This window comes from Idiotropiscis lumnitzeri, chromosome 6 (genome assembly GCF_059441095.1).
Source record: "Idiotropiscis lumnitzeri isolate Australia: NSW breed Sydney's pygmy pipehorse chromosome 6, RoL_Ilum_1.0, whole genome shotgun sequence".
Classification (NCBI taxonomy): Eukaryota; Metazoa; Chordata; class Actinopteri; order Syngnathiformes; family Syngnathidae; genus Idiotropiscis; species Idiotropiscis lumnitzeri.
In genome coordinates, this window is record NC_142396.1 from 1,971,454 (window position 1) to 1,981,031 (window position 9,578).

Consider the following 9,578-nt stretch of genomic DNA (forward strand, 5'->3'; position numbering starts at 1 on the left):
ATTTTTTATAACCACTGATTGCCGCGTCAAGAGTAGCAAAAGAATAAAAAAAATAGTCACTCGCGTTCTGCGTCGGACTCGAGGTGCATTCACTGACCACTTAAACAGTAGGAAAGTTACCAACGGTTACTGATTCTGGCAGCACCCGCCAGAATAAGTACCCCCCCTCTAATCACAAAAATATTAACCCAACCCAACCCAAGTGACTTATTCTGTGTACTTATATGATCATCTTGAGTACGTGTGGCAAATCTGAGCAGGATCCCTCTTTCCAAAGCAAAGTTACAAGGGGGATACAGATTTTGGCAGGTGCTGCCACAATAAGTACCCCCGCCCCAATTACAAAAATATTCACCCCAGACACCAGGTGACTTATTCTGTGTACTTATTGGATCATCTTGAGTAAGTGTAGTAATTTTGAGCAGGGTCCCTCTTTCCAAAGCAAAGTTACAAGGGGGATACTGATTTTGGCAGGTGCTGCCCCAATAAGTACCCCCCCTCTAATCAAAAAAATAGCATTACTATGAGCACCATTTATGCCCTTCCATCACATACTGAATACTATTTTTTTTCCATGTAAACCTGACAAAGGTGGTGATGATTACACCAAATTAAATGTACTTTACTTTATCTAATTAAATCACCCTCTGGTTTATTTTACCACGAGGGCAGTAGATGATCTATCGCTCGCACATCGTTTAACAAGATTTATTCATAGGGTTGTCACGTAAATATTATAAACCATGAAATAATAAGACAAAGTAAGTATCCATGTTCTCCCCATACCTGCGTGGGTTTCCTCCTTGTACTCCAGGTTCCTCCCTCTCTCCAAAAACATGCATGGTGGCTTGATGGAACACTCTAAACCAGGGGTGTGCAAACTTTTTGATTGGCGGGCCACAATGGGTTCTAAAATTTGACAGTGGGTCCGGACCAGGAGCAGATGGATGGAGTGTTTTGGTTACCTCACCTCATCGGAGGAAAAAAAAACATTTAATTTTAAATGAAAGTGAACAAAAGCATTACATCAATATATGTCGAAAAAAAAAACAATGTTTAGAAAATAAAACTTTAACAAGGTTTATTCATTTAATATTTTTCAAGTTCGGCAGGCCCGATTAAAATGTTTAATGGGCCGCATGTGGCCCCCGGGCCGTATTTTGCCCACGCCTGCTCTAACTTGTCCCGAGGTTTGAGTGTGAGAGCGGATGGTTGTTTGTCTGTGTGCCCTGCGATTGGCTGGCAACCAGTTGAGAGTGCACCCACCAACTGCCGAATACAGTTGGGACAGGCTCCAGGATGTCCGCGACCCTCGTGAGGAGACGCGGATCAGATGGTCATCCACAGCTTCCAACGCGTGACAGTCTCAGCAACCCTCCCATCCAGTCGGCCTGCTGTACTTTTGAAGGAAATCGAGGAGTGCTTCCCTCATTTGCAACTGGCCAATCTGCTCGGTTAACAACATTCAACTGGCTGAAGTTCTTCAGTCCAAGTGACTCAAAGACTGTCAGGAGTTCTTTGCCCAAAGCGCAGCACAATATTGTAAATCGAGGCCAGTCGGGATGGCAATATTTTTTGCAATCTTCAATCGAACATGTCCGATGTCCAGTTAATTTTCTCATCGATGATGACCCCGAGAAATTGGATTTCCTGCACCCGTTCAATTTCGACCCCATCTATTTGGATATGCATCTGAATGTCTCTTTCCAAAGAAAACACTTTATGACATATACACACACACGCACCGCCTTCAATTCCAAATTATTGTGCGCATATATAGCTGCTCCTCCACCAGTTTTTAGAATTAGAATTAGAATTAGAAATCCCTTTATTGTCAATGTACTCAACACAACAATAATACAGACAAATATATAAATTAGATAAATAAATAAGATGGAAAATAGTACTGCTTAGTCTGTTGTGATATGAGCGTTGTCCGTCACCATCACGCTCACCTTTTGCTTTTCTGTGATATGACAATGAAATCTCTCATGACCAGAGCTTTGGCATCCTTTGGTCAAGTCCAATTTATTTTTGATCCCAAGAAAGTGTTCAAGGGAGGAATATTTTGCAGTTAGCCGTCCATGTATGTTGTACTCGTCCTTGATTTATTTATTTATTTTTTTTGTAAGGTTGCGCTCGGTTTTCTTTCTCCAGCAACCATGGCGGTGGAGTGTCTCGCGCAACAAGCATTCCTTTTAAGATATCAAAGTTATCAGCATCCTCATCAGACGCGCAGCCACCGAAGGACCCCGAACAGATCGTGCAACCCGACCACATCTAGTATTGACACCGGCGGTACCACGTGACTGATTTGGGAAATGGTTCGAATTGTTACGGCAAGACTTAGACGTTAAAATGTTTTGTGGGGAGTAATTTGATTCAGAGATTAGATCTATATATGAGGAGGATGGAACCAGCTCGGAAGAGAAAATGTCTCCTGTGTGGGTGTGGAAGCATTATGAATTGATCCCTCCTTATAAGGTAAGCAAAACCCAACGTGATTCAAGAAATGATACACTTGCATTAAAAGAAATAATAATAAATGAATAAAATATCCTCTGCTCTGAATTTCATCGTTCAAGTTACACAAGCTCTTTCACTAGTCCTTTCCATTCATAAATCCAACCAGGTGACATTAAACACGAGACCTACAGCATGATACTGGAGATACATCTTTACTATTATTGGCCGTGGTTCCTGCTGATGAGTGATGCCCTGGAAGGTCGGCTGTTGGGCAAAGGGGCCCGGGTCCTCCTTGTTATTACTATTACTGTTGTTATTATTATGTTTGTGGTGTCAGTATGAGTAATCGAGCCATTGTTTGGCTTTTTTTGCGTTGCAAGCGCTGTATGCCCAATTCTGTTGAAATTTACTGTCAAACTAGGCCAAGTACAAAGACAATTGTATGCCGTAAATTTGCGCAAAAGGCTGCTAGCTTAATGCGAACACAAAATGCGAACCACCTAAGACGGCGACTCACGTTGTTATGGCAGCATTCTAATTCTTCAGGCAGCACATAGTTAGACACAAACATGTTTTCTTTATCCGCTGCGAAGAATGAGTCATTACTGTGGCTTACTACCTCCTTGGAAGTTCTATCCGTATGTAGATATTGTGCTCCCCCCTTGTGGCCAGAATACACACAATAGAAGTAGGGCTGGACCATTAATGGAAATTTAATTGTGATTTTGATTTGGGCTACTCTCGAGCTAAAACAAAAAAAAACTAAACGTATAATGTTCAGAACGGAGAGATGCTTTACAATTTCCTGTCGTGAAAGTCCATCGACTACACCATGTTGCGTGCGCAGGGGTATTCAATCTTGTTCCTCAAGGGCCGATGTCCGGCCTGTTTTCCATCTCTTCCTGCTGCAACACACCAAACTCAAATGATCTATATCTTTGCTGCTGTAACACCTCAAATTCCCCCATTGTGGGAGTAATAAAGGACATCTTTATCTTTATCTTTATCAGGATCATTATCTAGCTTCTGCAGACCTCGCCGGTTAACTGATCATTTAAATCAAGTGTGTTGTTGCTGGGAGGGATGGAAAAAAAGAGAGTACACCGGCCCCTCGAGGAACAGGATTGAACAGGATCTTTGTTTTGATTCGCCGGCGTTCCGGCAGAAAAAGCCATTTGTGATTATGCGTTTTTTGTGCGGGAACTCCGCCTCTCTCCAAGCTGTTGGTCAATTCCCAATTTGTTTTTGACACAGCGAGCGAGCAGGACACTCGGCGCTTGATCACCCTGAGAGCCGCCAACGAGGTTCTGTTCACCGGTAGAAACGCCGCCAAGGCTGCTTGGAAGTAAGAAGGCTACTCGGGCTTCTCCTTGTTCTTCTTATGCTTCGCCTTCTTCTTGGATGTTGGATTTGGGAGTCATTGAATGAATGCAGTGAAAATTGCTTTGGGAAGACTATTGTGCAGCCGTTCATGTTGTGATTGCTGGGGCATAATGTCAACTTTAGCTCGTGAACTTCTGTGATGAATATGAATGAAGTAAATTAGCCAAATGTTTCAAGTAGTAGTGTCAAATTGCTCACAATAATAACAAGTGGACTTTAAAGTCCCAATTATTATTATTATTATTATTATTATTATTTTAACGACGATTAACACACACATTTGATTTGCAACAGAAGACATGTCCATGTCCAATTCCGTTTGTGTTGTGCATCAGGGCTATCATCCAGCAGCTGGACCTCCAGGGGAAGGTGTCCATCTACCAGGTGGCCAAAAAGTGGGACAATCTCAAACGCAGGTTCAAGGTACAGCACCTCCTCACGATTTCAGGCTGGTGACATTAAACAACAACCGCCCCTCTTGGCCAGGACCTGACGAACCCGCCCACGGGAATGCAGAACGTGGCAGAGAGCGCCGCCTCGTGGCCGTGGTTCCCCATGATGAACGATGCCTTGGAGGGTCGCCTGGTGTGCGGAGGCGCATCCCTCCATCCGCCTGTCAGCCGGAGAGGTGAGCCCGCCCCCAGGCCACCGGTTGGGGTTGGTGGGGACCAGGCGGCACTGGAGAGGGAGCGCTGGGCCGTGAGAGAGACCTTCTGGACCAGATGGCCGTCATGCTCACCACGGACCCACAGCCCAAACGCGCCGTCACCCGTTTGCTTGGCCGTTGGCGCATTTACTGTCTCCGTCCACAATGAGGTCCTCACGTGGATCCATGACGCATCATGAGCCACTACATAAGCCAGTGTTTTTGTAACTTATTTTGGCTGACTCAAGTGGTGTCCCCTGTGTAGGCACTGAAGATGATTGACATTTTTTAGGAAAGACAGGACGTCACTTTCGGCGCGACATCTTTTCCTCCGCTTTTATCCACCGGGCGAGTAAACGCAACTATGGTTTCGTGCACCACCACATGCAACACTTGCACCATTCTCATGGAAAGACTCTCCCTGCTAGAGGGACGTGTCCGCCAGCTAGAGCAGAGTAATGTGGTAAGCGTAGCCAACCTGCTCGTCTGGTTAGCATTGGCCGTAAACGGCTTGCTAATCGCGGTGAGCCTGTTAAGACACATAGCAGTTCCATTCCACCTCGGTCTCATGGCTCCCGCACCTTAGTGATAGGTGACTCCATTACCTGCAACATTAAGCTTGAAAATCCAGCCACAGTAATGTGTATTCCTGGGGCCAGAGCACCCGACATAGAAGCTAATCTTATGGAGCTAGCGCGCAAGACACCTATACACCAGCGCAGTGCAAACAACGCTAGCTATTCAGATATAGTGATACACGTTGGCTCCAATGACACTAGGATGAAGCAATCAGAGATCACAAAGAAAAACATAGCAAGGACTTGTGATCTCGCCAGAAAGATGAGTCGGCATCGAGTAATTGTCTCTGGCCCCTTGCCTGCGAGAGGCAATGATGAGAGGTTTAGTAGATTATTCTCGCTAAATAAGTGGCTGGCTAGTTTTTGTAGTGAGCACGGACTGCAGTTTATAGATAACTGGCCTTCTTTCTGGGGCCGACCCGACCTGCTGAGGATGGACGGCCTTCACCCTAACTGGGAAGGCGCCATCACTCTTTCTAGAAACATAGATTATTGTTTGAGCCTTCCATGACTATTCATATTAGAGCAGGTCGGGCTGCAGGCGAATAGTGAGCCTGTAAGGAAGGGTATGGAGTCTGTAAGGCTAGAGCTAACTAGCGCTATGCTAGACTTAGACAACACACATAGCTTTTCTTCTAGATTTGAGCGCTACACACCATACGCTGGTAGATCTCATACTGATATAATTTCTACTGAGGTGGCAATACATGATGGGTTTAAGCATTCCTCCTCGGTCGGTTTTATTGACGACGAGCCGTTCTCTCAAAATAATAGCACTCGAAAGCTGGTAAATAACTATCGGATTCCGACCGTCAGAATTTCTCGCCGCGTTTATAGTCGCTCGAGGTACAATCCGGGACCTAGGCAAGGCAATCTCCTTAATATTATGACCAGGAATCCTGTTGCGCGGAATAACTTAGATAGACCTATTTTACTGAAACTCGGTTTTTTAAATATTAGATCGCTTTCATCGAAAGCCTTGTTAGTTAATGACCTTATTAGAGACCATAATCTTAACATGATTGGTCTTTGCGAGACTTGGTTAAAACCGAATCAGTTTTTACAGCTAAATGAGGCTTCGCCTCCAAACTTCGTGAGCTCGCATGTTGCGCGCCCTCAAAAGAAAGGCGGGGGTGTAGCCCTCATTTCCGAATCTAACCTAAAACTTAGTCCTCGTTTTAGCAATTCCTTTAAAATATTTGAAGTTCTCATTATGCGATCCTCAGCCGAGCTGCCGTTTTATCTTGCCGTTCTTTATCGTCCACCCGGCTTTTTAGATGAATTTTCTGAATTCGTAGCTGATTTAGTAACTCATGCGGATAATATACTTATCATGGGCGACTTCAACATTCATATGAATCTCCCGTCGGAACCACTTTCCGTGGCGTTTCGGACAATCATTGATATGTTTGGTTTCACGCAAATAATAAATGAAGCAACGCATATAAATGGCAATACGCTAGATTTGGTATTAACCCGAGGCTTAGCATCTTCAAAAATAATTGTATTACCATATACCAGTGCTATATCTGACCATTACGTTATCAAATTTGAAGTCTTGGCTCACTGTCATCGCTCTGACCATAATCAAAATTATAGCAGCCGCAACATTAGCTCCTCAACCATCGTTGCGCTCTCTGAGCTACTCCTTTTAACAGCTGCTTCATTTCCTAATTATATTGGTATGGTTGATGATCTCACAAACAACTTTAATGTCGCTTTGTTAAATGCGCTTGACTCCGTCGCGCCTTTAAAAACTAAAACTCGTCCAAAGAGGCTTACCCCGTGGTTTACAGAGGAAACGCGCGTACTGAAACGATCTTGTAGGAAGCTTGAGTGCAAATGGCGTGCGACCAAACTTGAGGTCTTCCGTCAGGCATGGTGTGATAGTTTACTAATATACAAAGAAGCGCTTGATCTAGCCAAAACTAATTATTATTCTAGATTAATTGTCTTACATAAAAACAACCCTAAATATTTATTTGATACCGTAGCAATGCTAACGCAACAGCGACCAACCTCGGATAGCTCTTCCTATTCAGCTCACGATTTTATGCAATTTTTTTACTCAGAAGATAGAATGTATTCGTGATGAGATTAAAGACACTGTTCTTAAAATTCCGTCGAATTCCGCGATAAATGGTGTTAATAGGGACATTAGGGCTGATAACTGTCCGATAACCTTATGTCAATTTAAAAAAATATCTCTTGAGAGCCTAACAAAATTGGTTAGTGCGGCAAAACCGACAACTTGTGTGCTCGATCCGCTTCCTGGCAAACTAATTAAAGAACTGTTTACGACCCTAGGACCGTCTGTTTGAAATATAATTAATCTATCACTTACCACGGGTGTAGTACCAGCAGCTTTTAGGACCGCCGTTATCCGACCGTTACTTAAGCAACCAAACCTTGACCCAGAGAGTCTCAACAACTATAGGCCGGTTTCAAATCTTCCGTTTATTGCAAAAATTCTTGAAAAAGTCGTAGCGCAACAACTTAATGAATATTTGACTGCTAATAATCAATTTGAACCTTTCCAATCGGGTTTTAGAGCCGACCACTCTACTGAGACCGCCCTTGCTGAAGTTACTAATGATCTTCTCATAGCTATGGACGCCGACACCTCATCAATATTACTCTTACTCGATCTTAGTGCCGCTTTTGATACCGTTGATCATAACATATTATTAAAACGCCTTGAAACGTGTGTTGGCATTTCAGGTTCAGCGCTTTCTTGGTTTAATTCGTATCTGTCGGAGAGGACGCACCGTGTAATTCATGGCAATGCGACTTCGGATCTTTGTAAGATCACATGTGGAGTTCCGCAGGGATCGGTACTTGGACCTCTATTGTTTAGCATCTACATGCTACCGCTTGGTGATATTATACGGAAATATAACATTAGTTTTCACTGTTATGCTGATGATACGCAGTTATACATGCCGTTGGATATAACGAATCTGCGCGACTGCTATTTATATAATTAGAGGCATGCCTTGCCGAAATTAAACAATGGATGTCTTTCAATTTTTTGCGTCTTAACTCAGATAAAACCGAGATGCTCATCATTGGACCAGCGCGTCATCGGTACCTTCTCAAAGACACCACTCTGAATATCGATAAATGTAATATTATCCAAAAGGATTCAACAAAAAATCTCGGTGTTATATTTGACGCAACTATGTCTTTTCAAATGCACATTAAAAATATTACTCGAACTGCGTTTTTTCATCTGCGTAACATTGCTAAAATTCGCCCAATTCTATCAACGTGTGACGCGGAAATCTTAATCCATGCGTTTGTTACGTCTCGCCTCGACTATTGTAACGCTTTGCTCTCGGGTCTCCCCATGTCTAGTATTATTGCGATTATTATTGCTGTTAGTATTTAATCACCATTATTATAATCATGGTTTTAAATTTTACATCACAACGTATTTTGGAGGAGTTTATTTTGTTTGTTGGGAAGTCCAGTGCATTATCACCTAACAAGAATACGACTATTTGCCTCACGTGATTATTGTACATCAATGCCAATTGACGCATAGATGGGGGGCAAATTCCCACCGAGCGACGCATTTAATGTGGTGATATTGAACGATTCAATTGAACGAATCTCTTTGATGAACTGATTCGAATGATTCAGGTCACGGAAAAGAACTGTTATGCCAATCACCAATGTGTGACGTAGTACGTTCCCAAAGCCGATTGACTGCCATGAGGCGAAAGTGCTCTCGCGTCCCACCGCCCCAAATGCATCATCCGCAAACTACATTGACTTCAATTGAATCGCTAACGCCAGAAACGCTAACAACGACGTTGGTGTAAAACTCGCATTAACACTAATTGGAACCCCTAACCCAATGTTGAAACCAGCCATCCGTCCATTAGCTGTACTGCTTCTCCTCACAAGGGCAGCGAGGAGGTGCTGGAGCCTACACCAGGTGTCTTCGGCCAGCAGGCGGGGTGCAACCGGAACCGGTTGCCAACCAATCGCAGCAATGTTGAAACGTTATTTTGAAAACCTGACCCTACTTTGAAACCCCTTCCAAAAGTTTGACCCATGTAGGGTAAAACTGATTTCTCAATTTCATCTTGATAAAATGCGTTTTTTTTTTATTATTGTGCTCGGGACAGCGGGCATATGGAGCCATATTTGGTTCCCGTTGTAAGCAATAAAGTTTGAGGATGCAGTTTGACACAAAGAAAGTAAGAGTTGACATTTTTTGAACTGTTACAAGTGCCAGTGCAATAGACATTGTTTTTTCCCCTAACCTCACCTCTGGATTTGGGTTCGACATTAAAGTTTTCTTTATATTGTTCATGTGTTGTCAGATGAAAATAACACGAGTGATGGTTTTGAGGATTTATTATCAAACTGATAAAATAAATAGAAATTGATCAAATGCTCCTAGTGGTGGCTGGTGCCATCCAGTAACCTAGCAACAGTATTTAGTGAAACACTGCATCATCATAATTCATTCTCATCATCACAAAGAATAGGAG